At 54.5% G+C, this 15,389-nt stretch overlaps 1 protein-coding gene across 4 annotated transcripts in view; it reads right to left on the bottom strand.

Annotated features, from left to right (window-relative positions):
• The window catches only part of EPHB2 (EPH receptor B2), an 89,442-nt gene that overhangs the window by 26,187 nt on the left and 47,866 nt on the right, over positions 1 to 15,389 (bottom strand). The window lies entirely within an intron of this gene.

Here is a 15,389-nt window from a genome sequence, read left to right on the forward strand (position 1 = left end):
ATTGTGGGAGTGGCGGGGCAGGGCCAGGAGCTGGACTGGATGATCCTTGTGGGTCCCTTCCAAGCTGGGATATTCTCTGATTCTAGGTGCTGACAGCAGAGCAGCCAACACCCACCCACCCTTGCTGCAGGGCTGACGCCCACGGGTGCCAGCACTGCCTCCTCTCTCCACATCCCAGACTGGTGAGACAAGCGCGTGTCCGTGCCCTCCCCGTGCCCAGCCTGCTGCTGGCACTGCCAGCACATCCACGTCAGTGCGGGGCCATCCCAGGCCTCCCCCAGCCCAGCCCAGCCCAGCCCAGCCCTGGAGAGCGCGAGCTGCAGCCGAGCGTTAGCCCTGGCACGTCTGCCAGCACAGGCTCACCACTGCAGCAGCTTCAGGGCACAGCAGAAGCCTCAGGGGTGGGAGAGGACTGGAGAGTGGTAGCATGAAAGCTCCCCCATCACTTGCATGCCAGGCCAAATGGATGCAGAGACATTTGCACTCAGATGGGCTTTTCCCAAGTCCAACCCTTGCAATATTTCATGGAAGAACAACTCCTCTGACAGCTCTGGGAAACAGCCTGGAGGAGCAGCACCCAAAGGAAGGCACCTCTCACCCAGCTCCAGGCTGGCTCGCCTTGGCATCAGGGGCAGTGACAGGAGCTGTGCCAGCTGGGATGGCAGTGGCAGGACCATAGTGCTTGGACAAGCATGGCCCCAGCATGTTCCTGCACATCACAATGAATTACCACTGAGCAACTCCTCTCCAACACACCAACAAAAGCCATTTTTCTGATCCACCATCTGCCTCTTCACGGCTGCTTTTCTGACTCAGAGCACTGCAGCTCCCAGGATGTTCAATGTCTGGGTGCCAAGGGGCTGGGTTTGGGTAGTGCAAGATCTGCCACCACACTGCTGCACCATTTCCCTTCACCTGCCTGGGTTTCTCCACTCCTGAAGGAAGGTGTGATGTGGATTAGCCTCAGCAGTGTTGTAGTTTTGTCCAGGAGAACAAAACTAGAAGGGCAGCAGAGAGCTTCCATCCCTGGCAGTGTCCCAGGCCAGGCTGGACAGGGTTTGGAGCAGCCTGGTCTGGTGGAAGGTGTCCGTGCCCAGATCTTTAAGGGCCTTTCCAACCCCAACCATTCCATGATTCTAACAGATCCTGAGGCCAGTCCTTCCATCCACTTCTGCTTAAGCCAAGCCCCATTAACCGACAGCCTGAAACCCTCAGTGTCACCTCAGCCCTCCTCTTGCTCCGTGGCACCGCTCCCCTCCTGCCTTGACATCCCAGTCCCACTGCTTCAGGCCACATATTTCCAAACTCCTGGGAATAGTTTCTCACGCTGGCGTGAAGACAAAACACAGGTAACATTTCTGGAGCCTGTCAGCTCTTGCCAGAGCTCGCTGCTTCCTTGTCGACACAGATTCCGTAAGACATCTGCGATTTTCAAGACAAACATCTCTGTCTCTGGAGACAAGCCTGAGGAGGAAGATGTGACCGTGCTGTGGATGCCCTGAGGCAGGGATGGCACTGGACTGAGCAGAGCACAGAGCCCGTGATGTCTCTGCCACCTGCTCTGGGAACTGATCCCACACTCACACACTGGGCTGTTCCAGGGCAGGGGCCACGTACAGCCAGAGCTGCCCCACCACGACTCCGGGATGTGGCAACATCCCCTGATTTGGGCACAGGTTCAGTGGCCTGGCAGCTGGAGAAGCTCCTCAGCTTCAGGTTCCTCCTGGTAGGAGTGAGGTCTCTAGGATGTTGTTCTTCCAGTCCCATGCACTGACCCCAGCCTGGGAGTACAGGACTTCTCCAAGGCAGCTCCTGTGGGAGCTGTACAAGACAACAGCTACAGCAAGACGTGGGTGACTCATTGCTGCTGGTACCTCGTGAACCTGCCCTTGTCTGGCTCAGCAAAAGACCCACATGGATGAGGTGGGGCTCATCTAACGAGCTTAATGAGGCAAATGTGCTGCAGGTGAGATGAATGACTACAGCAACCTCAGCACTTTTCCTACACCTGGGGCAAGGGGTGGCTCTGGAAGAGCAGGAACCTCCCCATGGCATGGCCTCAGTCATTGCTCCTCTTATCACAAACACCAGGGGACTGCACAGGAATAAAATCACAGCAAGGCCTAGGTCAGAAGTGACCTCTGGATGTTTCTGGTCCCACAGGCTGGCAGAGTAATTTCAAAATCAGATCATTTTGCTCAGGACTGTGTCCAGATGAGACCTAATGAATCTGATCCCCATGGATGGAGATCCTACGGGCTCTCTGAGCAGCAGCCCCCAGCTGCCTTGCTCTTGTGGGGAAGAAACTTTCCCTCACATTCCACTGGAATTTTGCTTGTTGTGTCTTGTGGACGTTTCCACCATTTTCTCCCTCGATACCCCTCAGCCTCCTCCTCTCCAGACTGGTCAGACCCAGCTCTCAGCTGCCCTCACCTCTCATGCCCCAGCCCCAGCCCAACCTCACTGTCCTGCTGGACCTGCTCCGGTTTGTCCATGACTGTGATACTGGGAGCCCCAGGGAGGGCTCAGGATGCCAGGTGTGGCCGAAGAGTGCCGAGCAGATGGAAACAAACCCCCTCCTGGATTTTTTGCTAATGCCAAAGAACATGGTCCTTGTCACACCCTTCACCCCAGGTGCGGGCCTGGGGTGCAGAGATGCTCCCAGTCCTGTGAATCAGGGATGGGCTGGCACTGGATGTCTGAGTTTGAAACCAGTTCAGAGGAGCCAGCCAGACCTCAGAGTGACTCTCCCAGGTCCAGTCAGGAGGAAAAGCTTCAGCTGGATCCTGACATGAGGCCCAGGCAGCTGACTGTGCCCTGTGACACACAGAGGAGATCAGATACGGAGAGTCTCCTCTCTCAGAGCCGTGATCACCGTAAGATGTCACCATGAAGGTGTGAACAGAGGTGGATTTATCCTGATGGGGTCTCCAGGAGTAGGTGTGTCCCACCAGCACAAAAAACAAACAGACCTTCATTCCACAGCCAATAAAAACACTGCTCCTGACTGAATCCCTTAAGCCTCAATGTCATTGGAATTCACAGATTTCACAGAATATTCTGAGTTGGAAAGGATCCACAAAGATCATTGAGTCCATCTCTGAAGTGAATGGTCCATATGGGGATCAAACCCACACCCCTGGCATTATCAGCACTGGGCACTGAGGCAAACCCAGTCATTGCAGTCCTTGAAAGGCACTTTCTGCATCCTCTTGATCAGGGATGGCCTCAGATTCCTCAGATTCCTCAGAGTGGAGCCCTGTGGCTTCTCCGAATTGCTGGAGAAATAAACCACACCAAAACCACCACTGGAGTGTAAAACAAGCTTAATGAAAATCCACTAATGTACAAAGCCAACGTGTCCCACACGGTGACCCCTCTGGGGCAGAGGCACGGGAGGGATGCGAGTGACACTTCCGTGGTCACCACCCCGAGGCCCTGCACAGCCACACAACACCGATCACAGCCAGACCCCTGCCCAGGCTGGGCTTGGCGTCTTGGCAGTTTATCTTAATCCAGGGAGCTGAGCAGACTTCTGTGGCTCGGGGCAGCTCGGCAGGGTCAGAGTGGGGGTGCTGACAGCTGCAGCACACACAGGGCACTGCCTGAGCTCAGGAACTGGAAACACTTGGGAAGGATGGGATTCAGGAGGTCCCCCATCCTCAGATGTTGCCAGCAGAGCTGCACGGCCACCACCTCCCTGAAGGGATCACCGCTGAGCTTTACCAAGGCTGGAATGGCAGAAAATCATCTGTGTCCTGGGCTGATCCCCCCGTGTGGGCAGCAGGTCCAGGGAGGGGATTCTGCCCCTCTGCTCAGCTCTGGTGAGATGCCCCTGCAGAGCTGCCCCCAGCCCTGGGGTCCCAGCACGGGAAGGACGTGGAGGTGTTGGAACAAGTCCAGAGGAGGCCACGGAGCTGCTCCAAGGGCTGGAGCCCCTCTGCTCTGGAGCCAGGCTGGGAGAGCTGGGGGGGCGCACCCGCACAAGAGGAGGCTCCAGGCGGAGCTCCGAGCCCCTTGCAGGGCCTAAAGGGGCTCCAGGAGAGCTGCAGAGGGACTGGGGACAAGGCATGGAGGGACAGGACACAGGGAATGGCTTCCCAGTGCCAGAGGGCAGGGTTAGGTTGGATATTGGGAAGAAATTCTCCTCTGTGAGGTTGGGGAGGCCCTGGCACAGGGTGCCCAGAGCAGCTGTGGCTGCCCCTGGATCCCTGGCAGTGCCGAAGGCCAGATTGGATGGGGCTTGGAGCAGCCTGGGATGGTGTTAGGTGTCCCTGCCCATGGCAGGGGGTAGAATGAGCTGAGCTTTAAGGTGCCTTCCAACCCAAACGAGTCTGGGATTTGAAGACATCTCAAGACAGTGTCCTCTCAAACCACGCTGGCTCAATGTCACAAGGTGGACATTGCCAGGCAGGTCTCAGATCCCACTACACAGCATATTTTCCATGAAGGCATCCTTATGGAAAAAGTGGGATTTTACGTCCTTCTTGACTGACTGTCTCCCAGGAAGGCTCAAACACTGACTGGGGAGGACACATGCAGTCCCAGTGGGGTTTGGCAAAGGAAGCACCAAAGCCACCAGGCTGTTCAGGAGTATCTGGAAATCAGTGTAGCTGCTTCAGCCTCACAGAGGCCAATGCTTCTTGTACCACGAGGTGGGTCTGGCCTGTGTCAGGGTGGGCCTGATACATCCTGATGCTCTAATCTAATAAAAGGGTAACAGTCACAGAAATGCATCCTGTCCTCTTGTGGCTGGGCTTGGTCCCAGAGCTGTGGTGTGGAGTCAGTAGCAGCAGGACAGACACAGCCCAGGCTGTGCTGCTCTGGCCTCTCCCAGGTTCATTATCCATGTCTAGGTGAAGCAGCTGGACTAGATGATCCCTGCAGGTCTTTCCAACTGCAATATTCTGTGCTCTATTCCATTCCATTCCACGGACTGTGCTGAGGAAAGGGATGACCCAAGAGGCCCAGGTGCCTCCACACGGAGCACAGAGAAGAGCTGTGAAGGCTGACAGGACTGAGCCCTCCTCTCCCACTGCCCCCTTCAGTTCCCTAGAGCACCAAATCCTGGGAACGCTGCTGGGACGGGACCCCCAGAGCCTCTGGTCCAACACCACACCAGGGAAGGGAAGCTGTGTTAGATGAATCTTTAAACCGCCAAAGGATGGGGCTTCCCTCAGCAGCCCCTCTGTATCAGCACCCTTTAGTCCTTCTGATTAGCCCAGATAGAAAATCCCAATTTCTGGTCACAAAGCACAGTCCTTCTCTGCCACGACCCTGTAAACAAGCCCCACCATGTCCTGCCTCCCAGGCACTGTAGCTGAGGCACATTCAGCATTTTAAAGCGTGTCTTCTGAAGGAAAAAAAAAGGACAAGAGATCACAAGTGATGGTCTGGGCTCTGATTATGAGGCTGAAGCCACTTTTATGAAAGAGCTTCCTTTTTTTGTTTAAAGAGCTTTTGCTAAAGATCCCAACCAGGCACATCTCTCTTTACAGCTTCACATCTTTGACTGAAAGCATGTCCAGGTTTCCCTGCGACAGAGCTGCTCCCTGAGGATGCTGTGACATGAGGATAAGACCTCCCTGGGCACAGAAACAGGGAGCTCCATGGCTCCAGAGTAGCACCTGGAGGCTCCTTCAGCAGCCTGTACCAAACCCCAAGTGGCACAGATCCATCACACACAGGCAGCTTAACCAGCACTGATCCTCCACAAGCGGCTTTGGGTTCTGTAAGTAAGGATTTGCCTGATCTCCTGTGCGGACAAAGCGGGTGTTGGCCACACTGCGAAGCCTCAGGCTTGGCATAGCCAGAATTCAACTTTCATACAAATAGTTGCTTCTTTGGGACTTGCTGGAAATGATGAAAAGGATTAAGGGAAAGAAGGAAATGGAAGAAAACAAAAAGGAACAAAATGTGAGTTTTCCAGGAGAAACAATGACATTTTAATCACGGGGAAAACTTGCAGAAGGTCACAGCAAACCCAGGGCAGCGCGATGAGACAGCGCAAGAGCACAGCAGTCTAGCAGAGAATTGGGAAAAGCTCCGTAACACCCAGGCCTGAACATCTGCACAGACCCAGGCAGAGCTAAAAACAGCTGAAACACTTGTGGTTGACCCCCTGAGAATGTTACACATAGACACACCCCTGCTTCCTTTGAGGATTTCAGATGATGCTGAGCCCACTATGCCTCTGGGGAGGTTTCCCTCAAGCTCTCTTTGAAAATGCACCTTTTATTTTCAGGTTAAAATTTATGGACTTCAGTTTCCAACTGCAGGAACTTTTCTGGGTTTTGTAACTAAATGAAGGAGCAGTCTAGAAAAAGAATTTTGTCCTCATGGAAGAACTGAAAGATAATGAAAATATTTAAATTTTGTCCATGGAGGGTTGGAACTGGAGGATCTTTAAGGTCCCTTCCAACCTAAACCAGCCAATTATTCTGTGATTCCTTTCTGTTATCCAAGTAGTTTCCTGAGCACTTCACACATTTATCAGCCTGATGACTCTCTCCTCTACCTTTCCCAATTTTTTGTTAATCTCTTTTCCAAACGTAAACCTCTAAACTGAGTTCAGTAGCCAGGATCCATCTCTCAGCTGCAGAGACAGCAGCCACCTCCTCGCTGAGGTCTGATATTCCTCTGAGTGTGTCCAAGGTGACACTGCCCTGCCTCAGCCTGGCCCTGCAGAGCTGCTCTTCGCTCTCCGCTGGGCACTTCCACTGGGTTTTTTAGGCTGTGCCCCCCGGCTCAGGGAAGGGAGGAGATGATTGCTGGCTCCTCACTCCTTGCACCTCCCTGCTGAGCAGGGGGATGAGGCTGTTCGTGCATTTCCTATCATCCCAGTCCTGCTGGGAGCGGGGTGAGAGATCCTTGATGCATCCAAAATTCATGTAATTGGTAGAACTCTCTCTAAAGCCCAGGGAAATTCATTAGGAGAAAGCTGACAAAAAGCAGCAGGGGGGCATGACACAATGAAGAATTGTTTTGGGGCAATGAGAAAGAAATAGGCCCATTTTTCTCCTTGCTTTTATGTCTCTGAGTTGATTTGAGGGTTCTTAGGCAGCTCATGTGTTTCTCTCTCCGGCCCATCCCCACAATATCACAACTCTGAGCAGTTCCAGGAGCCGCAGGACATCTCTTAGGACATAGTCCTCTTTTATTCAACAAGAGCTTCCATCTGGGAGCTGTTCCTTTCTCCCAGCCCTGCTTTTTCAACATCCTGAGGTCACCTCCCTCTTATCCCACTTCTACCTGTCCCATCCCTGGAAGAGTCCATGGCCAGGTTGGATGGGGCTTAGAGCAAGCTGGGATAGTGGAAGGTGTCCCTGCCCATGGGAGGGAGTGGAGTAAGATGATCTTTAAGGCCCCTTTCAACCCAGCCCAGTCTGGGATTCTGTGATTTTATGATTCAGTATATCCTGGTTCATCCCATCCCGAGGGACCCATCAGGGCATCCTTGTCTAACAGACTGTGATAGCAGAGGCCAATTTTCTGTGTCAGGTCCTGACTCTTGGGCCACCACCACTGCCAGTGGTTTTTAGGAGGTCTGGCTCCCAGTGAACCAAGGCCACATCCAGCTACACACTGGACAATGTCCACGGCACTCCAGGGCCCCTTTGTAGCCTCGGTGCTGCTGTGACCTGTGGGAGGTCACACTGTGCAGGCTGGGAAGCTGGACTGCTGCTGTAAAAGGAAAAAAATTGGAAAAGACACTGCCATCAGCCAGGGCAGCACTGCAGGGAGCAGCCCAGGGCTTGGACTCTGCTGGCAGCATCTTCTGGGAGTGTCTGGTGGGACTGCATGGCTCCAGCCTGCAGGGGGGACACTAGGATCTTTCCACAACTTCTCTTTCATCATCTTTAGAGCCATTTGAAAGGCTGCCATGCAATGTGCCCCCCACTCTGCAGCCAGCCCCACTTCACCTGCCAGTCCGAAGGCTCAGCCCTACTCCTTGCCAGTGGGGCAGCGCTGTCGAGATCCCGGCAAAATCAAAGCGCCCCGTTCCTCTGCTGGCTTAGCTGGGAGAGTCAGGTTACAGGCAGCAAACCCCCTATCTCTGATCACTTTAATACCACTAACCCGTGTCATGTCAGACAGAGTCAACATTTGCTCTGGAAAACACTCACAGTGCAGAGAGAGCAAAGCCAGCCCGGCCCGTGGCCTCTCCCCGGCTACACTTTGAAATCACCCAGGGGAAAAAGCGAGGTGAACAGCTGGGAGCTTTCCAGCATCTCCTCGGAGCCCTCCTGACAGATCTCGGTCCCTGGAGTGTCAGGTTACCGGACGGGGGGAACTGCTTTTATTATAGGAGAGTCAGCAGGGAATTCTGGCATTTTCAATTACCCCGTGCAGCAGCGGCTGTGATCGGGGTCAGGATTAACTGCCTGACCCGCGGCTGAAGACAGAGTGGCAGGGAAATGCACCATGATGCTGCGAGGCACCAGCCAGTCCAGAGGCCACGGGACAGGGCAGGGAATGGGGGGATTTGGGGAGAAGGTTCTGTCAGAGCAGAAAGTTCTGCCAGAGCATCTGGCAGGGGATGCCTGTGACTGTCCTGCCACTGCGGCGAAGGGGGAGACTGGGAAAACCTTGGGGGAAGGGGGCAAGCTTCCCTCTCACTGCCTTCACCCAGGGACCCAGTCTGCCTGGGTAACCCAGGCAGCTCCAGCAGGTGGGGAGCAGGATTCCCTGTGGGTCCAGAGCAGGGCATCCCCCAAGACAGGGTTCCCACACCCTGCAGTGAGGCTGGAGGTGACATTGTGCAGCAGCCAGGACGGTGCTGTGATCAGTCACGGAGCAAGGGCTGTCCTGACCTTCAATCCACAGGGCTTGGAGACCTCTAGGCTGGGATCCAGGCTCCAGCAGTCTGGAAAGCTGTGTTTGAAGTGGCAGGAGCACACAGAGCTCCTGTGCAAGGCTTCAGGCAGGTGCAGTAGGCACAGGGGTGGGGGTGACCTCTGTTTCTCCAGCACGGGCAGAGGGGACAGCCAGGACAACTGACCCCCGCACTCCCAGAGACCTGGATGTCTCACACCACTGTCTCCCCCACAGGACACCTAATCCAGACCAGCCTTCCCTCCTTGCCCCACAGCTCCCCAGTCCCACATGGTCCCCAGCAGGTGACTGTCACTGTACAATGGTCCAACTGTCCCCACTCCAGGTCTCACCACTGACCCCAAGGCCCCCGTTTTTTGTGCTCCTGTTTGGCTCAGAGTCCAAACACATCCAGGTATCAATCTGAAAATCGGTTTCTCTGGTTAAAACCTTCCTCGTTTTTTGCTTTTCTGGGTAAAACTCTCTCCTGCCATTTAAACATCACAGGCTCACCACGGGCGCTCCTGGAGAATGGATTTGAATTCAGATGCCTTCCTCCAACATGAGCTCTGAACGCACCACAGTGAGGAATACCTGGATGAGGAAGGGAAGAAGGGAGGATTCTCCTGACTTGCCCTCCATGGGGACCCTGGTGACCCTGCTTTGCATGGCAGGTTGGGCTGAAGACCTCCAGAAGCCCCTCCACCAACACTTGTGTGACTTTCCTACTAAAAGGGTTTGCTATTCCTTGGACTATTAGAACATTTATTCCCCCAATTCCTTTCCCAGTTCTGCCCCTGTGATGGCAAGTTCAGGAGCCACATGCTTTTGGAATGAATTCTCTCCAGCAGAAGCTGAGGAAAGCAAGGGATGGCAGCACTGGGGCTCTTTAATAAACAACATTTGCCCTTAAAGGAGTAAAAATTCTCAAGTCTGGGATACTCCTGGACTTGCTGGAGCTCTGGAAAATTGGTGTTTCACCGTGTGTGAGGTTTTTGTTCCGAGGTTCTTGGCAAGGTGGCCTCATCAGGCTGGTACCCACGCTGTGTCAAGTGTCTGGAAAACTTCCCAGTGGGCCCAGCCTGCAGCTCCTTGAGGCTGTAACTACAAACGCTGGAAAATCTTAAAAACATGGCAAAGCAGCCCAAAGCTGGTCCTGGCTGTGGCCCCACTTGAATCAAGGCAGGCTTTGGTGTAGATTACAGCCTTTAAAGCAGCTGCTAATGCCACAAGCCCAGCGACTTGGCCGGGCAGCGGAGGGTTTGGCTGTGTTTGAGCTCTTTGTTCAGTGGGGTTTGCAGTCCCCATTTGCATGTGCCACCCAGCCTGCAGGGCTTTGTTCCCACACAGAGGAGCTGCTCCAGAGGATCCTGGCACCCCCCACGCCGCTGCCAGAGCAGCTTTGGGGTCACAAGATGCCAAGGGTGTCCCCACCTCCTGGCCCCCTCTGCACGTGGAAAACTCATCTGCTCTGGATCACGGGATGTCCCCAGCAAAGGCTGTTGGGAAGCAGGAACACAGTGGGAGCCAGACCCCCACACCTCCAACCTGCCCCCCAGATTTTCCATAAAATGATACTTTCCCAAAAGGTGCCAATTAACTGCAACGATAACTGTCCTTAGGAACAACCTGACTTCAAAATTTCTAACACGGAAAGCTTAGAGCCATAGTCCTTGAAAGAGTGATGTCTGCTGCAGAGCATCCATAGAATCCCAGGATGGTTTGGTTGGAAGGGACTTTTCCATCCCCTGCCATGGCAGGGACTCCTCCCACTGTGCCAGGCCTGTGCCAGGCCCTCCCCAACCTCACAGGAAACAATTTCTTCCCAATATCCCACCTAACCCTGCCCTCTGTCCATTTGAAGCCATTCCCTGTGTCCTGTCCCTCCATGCCTTGTCCCCAGCCCCTCTCCAGCTCTCCTGGAGCCCCTTTAGGCCCTGCAAGGGGCTCTGAGCTCTCCCTGGAGCCTTCTCTTCTCCAGGCTGAACCTCCCCCACTCTCCCAGCCTGGCTGTGGAGGGGCTCCAGCCCTTGGAGCATCACTGAGTCTTGCTAATTTGTGACTGAACTTTTTCCCTTGCTCTCTTGCACGGCAAACTCCACCAGTTCCCTGTGTGTAGGGGAAGATTTTGGAAATACCCTTTTTTTGCCTTTGGAAGAGCATTTCCTGCCCAGCCCCAGCGATGCAGCTGCCTCCTGCATCCCTGCCAGGGCAGGGATGGCCACGGACCAGGCTGAGGAGGCCCAGGCACAGTGAGCATCCTCCTGCCTGCACAGGGTCACACAGAGACTCATCCCTTCCCACAGGGACCCCACTAACCCCCAGGGACCCCAAGAAGGACGAGGGACACCCGGCCAGGAGGCTGCAGTAACCCCTCTGCTACAACCTCCAGCCTCCCCACCTGCCCCAGGGCACTGCCCCAGGGCTGTGTTTGCCAAGGGCAGCAGGAGAGATAAACCAACACAGGAGGAAAAGGTGAGTCCTGGAGCCTCCCCATCAGCTCCCAGCACAGCACAGAGCAGGGATGGTGGCACACTGGGAGAGCCCCTGCTTCAGCAGAAGGGACTTTCCACCCCATCCATCATGGACAGACTGTTGTTTTCTGACCAAAGTCAGCTCCAGATGCACAGGAACAGGTTTCTGAAGCCCCAGGCAGGTGTGGGAAAAATGATCCTCAAACTCATGGTGTAATTTATGCAACGGGGAAGCCTGGGAGTCAGCAGGAGGAGGAGCCCACAGAGATGGTGGCGGGCAGGGAAGGGCATCTGCTCGGGAAGCTCCAGCAGTGCAGCCCATCCCCTGCTCTGCCAACAAACCCCCAACTGCCCACCACAGGAGCGGGAAGAGGCTCCTGAAGAGCCAGCAGCTGGCAAAGCTCCTTCCATCTGCTGCAGACGGTCTCCAGTGGCAGAGGAGAAGGGATTTGGGCATGGCAGGATCCCTCCTGGGCATTCACTGCCGGCTCCTGCAGGCTGGGGGGATGCAGTGAAGGCAACAGGTTGGGACAAGAGAGGGGAGGAGGGCAGCAAATGCCAAGCCACATCACATTTTGGTGACAGTCAGGATGAAGATGGAGCTGTGGGTGAATGGAAGAGAAGACAGATGATGGAACCAGGATGGTGACACGGGTCCATGGAAGGCAAGGTCTGGATGTTAGCTGGGGCAGGAGAAGCAGCCCTGGGGATGTCAAGGTTTCAGGAGGTTTGGAGCCTGGGACCAGCCCAAATTATCAAGAAACACATCCAGTGAAGTCCCCGAAAGATGAAACCTGGGATTTCAGTGACCTCAGGACAGCAGCCCAGCTTGCTCTGTCACACAGGCAAACAGGCTTTGTGCTGGCTCCTCCCTGTGTGAGATAGCTCCAAAGCTCAGGAAATTTCTGCTTTTCCCCCTTTTGTGTCAGTTTTCTTCACAAGAAGTACCCTACCAGGTCTTGAAACATCAAGAAGTATGAGACTGCTTCTCACAGACCTCAGTCACCTCAGTTCAGCTGATGCTTCCCCACTCGGGTTGTTGTGGTCCCCCATTTATGCAGTTCCTGGACAGACTTCACAGAACCACTTCCAGCCAGCAGTTCTCCAAATCAAATGTTCCACTGGTGTCCTGACAGACAGAGTCTCCTGTATTTCCTTAGAAAATCAGTGATTTCATTAGGGAAAAAAGCAGTGAGCTACACAGGCTCATGTACAAGGACCCGATGGGCTGCCTGTCCCTTGATGGCTTCCCAGAAAGGTGTTTTAGCTAAAGACAGGACAGAAATGGAGGAAAATTCCCATCCCTAGAAGTGTCCCAGGCTGGGCTGGACAAGGCTTGGAGCAACCTGCTCTAGTGGAAGGTTGGCAGGGGGTGGAATGAGCTGAGCTTTAAGGCCCCTTCCAGCCCAAACCACTCTGGGATTCTAACGGGTATTCAGACTGATGTAAAACACCTCTGCGCTAGAACCTTTGAAACTTAGTCGAACAAGGAGCAGTGGCCATAAATCATAACTTGGGAAGGTCAGGTTGGACATCAGAAGAAGTTCCTTCCCCAGGAGGGTGGTGCAGATCTGGGACAAGTCAGTGCGACCATGGGGAAAGCTCTGCCTTTGGAGGTAAGCAACAACTGTCTACCCAAAGCCATGACTTCCCTTATGCAGTGCTGGCAGCAGCCCTGCCAAAGGTGGAAGTCACATGAGACATCTAGGATGCTCAAATGTTACAACCCCCTGCCTTTTATTCTGGAAGAAACAAGAAAGCAGAGTGTCAAAATCTTGTTGAAGTTCAAGGCCAGCTTGGATGGGGCTTGGAGCAACCTGTGCCAGTGGAAGGGGTCCCTGCCCATGGCAGGGGGTGGGACCGGGTGATCTTTAAAGTCCCTTCCAACCCAAATCATTCTGGGATTCTATTATAAACAAACACTCAGAGCTTTGAAGCTCTGGAAAGCTCAATCCAGCCCTTTGAGGTAGTTTCTGCACTTTCCCAGGTTCTGGTTTCACTCTTGGCTGCAACAGGGCCCAGCTGAGCAGCACGGGAGAGAACAGGAGGAGCCACAGCTCCTGCTCGTGTCCGGAGCAGCGTGGGCTCTGCTGTGCCTCCCTCACAAGAAGGGAGCCAGACACATCCTCTGATGCACAGTAAAGTGAGAAGATGAAAGCAAGACTCCCCGTGCCCCAGGCAGTACAACTCTCCTGTCCCTGTCTAGCCGGCAGCATCACTAATGTGACAAGCAAACAGCAGGCTGGGATGGCTGGTGAGAAGGTCTGGTCCTACCCACCTCATCCCTTCACCTCACCTGCCCCCCGACCTCTCCGTGCCCCCTGCTGCCTTTGCCAGCAGAGCTCCGGGACTGTGGATGCAAGGGAATTGTTTTGATTGAAGGTGAGGGAAAAAATCCTCCTTTCTGGTGCTCTGCACATCCTGGGATCTGTCTCACCTGTGCTTCATCGCTCATGGCTGAATTTCTCAAGGTCTGCAACAGGACCAGGCTGGGCTCAGTCCAGTGCTAGGAGACCCCCAGCAGAGCAGGGCCATGGCCTGTGTCCTTGCTTTGGACCATGGTCACCTGTCCTTGAGCTCATGGGCTCCTCCGAGTCCTGTTGGGACAGCCCTGCCCAAAGGACCCTGCGTGGCTGGGACACAACCTGGGCTGTGACAGCCACCAAAACTCAAACCCTACTATGCTTGGCGTGAGCCTGGGGCAGACGTGCAGGCTGCACATCTTCCTCCCCAAGGGACCCAGAGAATCATGGAAGATTGGAAAAGACCTCCAAGATCATCAAGTCCAACCTTTGACTGAATGCCACCTCGCCACTAACCCCTATCACCATGTCGTGACATACTGCTGTAAAATGCCACCCAGAGTAACAATGCAAATAATCGTAACAAGTTTTCTGGATCTACGGAGAGTGAGAAATCATCCTGATGGGTTTATCGGGACCTTGGATCGGTTTCCTCCACCGCACACTCCTGGTATTCCCTCTGTAAGGGCCATTTATGGCTCTCTGTGGCTCTGTTTGCAGCCAAGAGCCTCTGACATCAGCACTAATCCTCCCTCCTTATCCCCTGTGACAAGAGTTGCTCACAAAAGGGACCCATTCCCAACAGCCTGGATGCTCTCTTTCCCCCACCACTGGGAGGTCTTGAATTTCTCTCTGGATACTCAGAGCCCAAGGCTTCCTCCTCTCTCCTCAGGTCACAGAAGCCAGTTACCAAGAAGTGCCCTTCCCACTGCTATTAACTCAGCCCTGCCCACGGAGCTCTTCCCTTCAGCTCTCCCAGGGCACTCAGCCTGGCCACAGTGTGGATGGAGCCTGCAAATCCTCACAGCACCAAGACTCTCCCCACTCCCCACCCCTCCCCAAAGAAAGGCCACGAATTAGTAGTCAGGGGCTGCCAGCAAGAGCTGGTGCCTGGCATGGCTCTCAATTAGTCAAGTGTTGTTATCCAGAGCCTCGGGCCAGGCTCAGCTCCTTGACCCTTGGGATGCTGGCATGGCTCTCAGCCACCCTCTTTGCACAGATCCTTTGTTGAGGACTGGCTGGGAAAAGGCTTTTGGTGGCACCCAGGCTCTGTCACGGTCCCTTCAGACAGGACTGTGGCACATGGAGAGTCCTGGATTTCACTCCTGGAGTGATGCTGAGCTTTGGGGGATGAGGTGCTGCTCAGCTGCAGGATGTGAGAGGCAGGAATGCAGGTGAGCTGGAGATGCAGTGTGGAGCTGGAGGTCAAGGATGAGGTGCTGAGAAGGGCAGAGAGAAAACACAGCCCGGGCTCAGAGGTGACAGAAGATATTGCTCAGGAAGGCAGCTGGATCATGTTTATGGGGATCCAGTTTGCTGGAAGGGGTCACAGCCTCGGGATGATGATGGTCACCAAACCATCACCCACCCTGTGTCACCCACCTGGCCACACTCAGGACCTTCCTTCCGGCTGCTCTAGAGGGGTTGTTTTCTTACTCTCACAGGAGATTTTTCCTGGGATCCCAAAATGGTTTGGATTGGAAGGGATCTTAAAGCTCATCACCCGCTGCCATGGGCAGGGTCTCCTTCCACTGTCCCAGGCTGCTCCAAGCCCCGTCCAACCTGGCCCTGGACCATG

The sequence above is a fragment of the Corvus brachyrhynchos genome, unplaced genomic scaffold (assembly GCF_000691975.1).
Source record: "Corvus brachyrhynchos isolate BGI_N302 unplaced genomic scaffold, ASM69197v1 scaffold525, whole genome shotgun sequence".
Taxonomy (NCBI): domain Eukaryota; kingdom Metazoa; phylum Chordata; class Aves; order Passeriformes; family Corvidae; genus Corvus; species Corvus brachyrhynchos.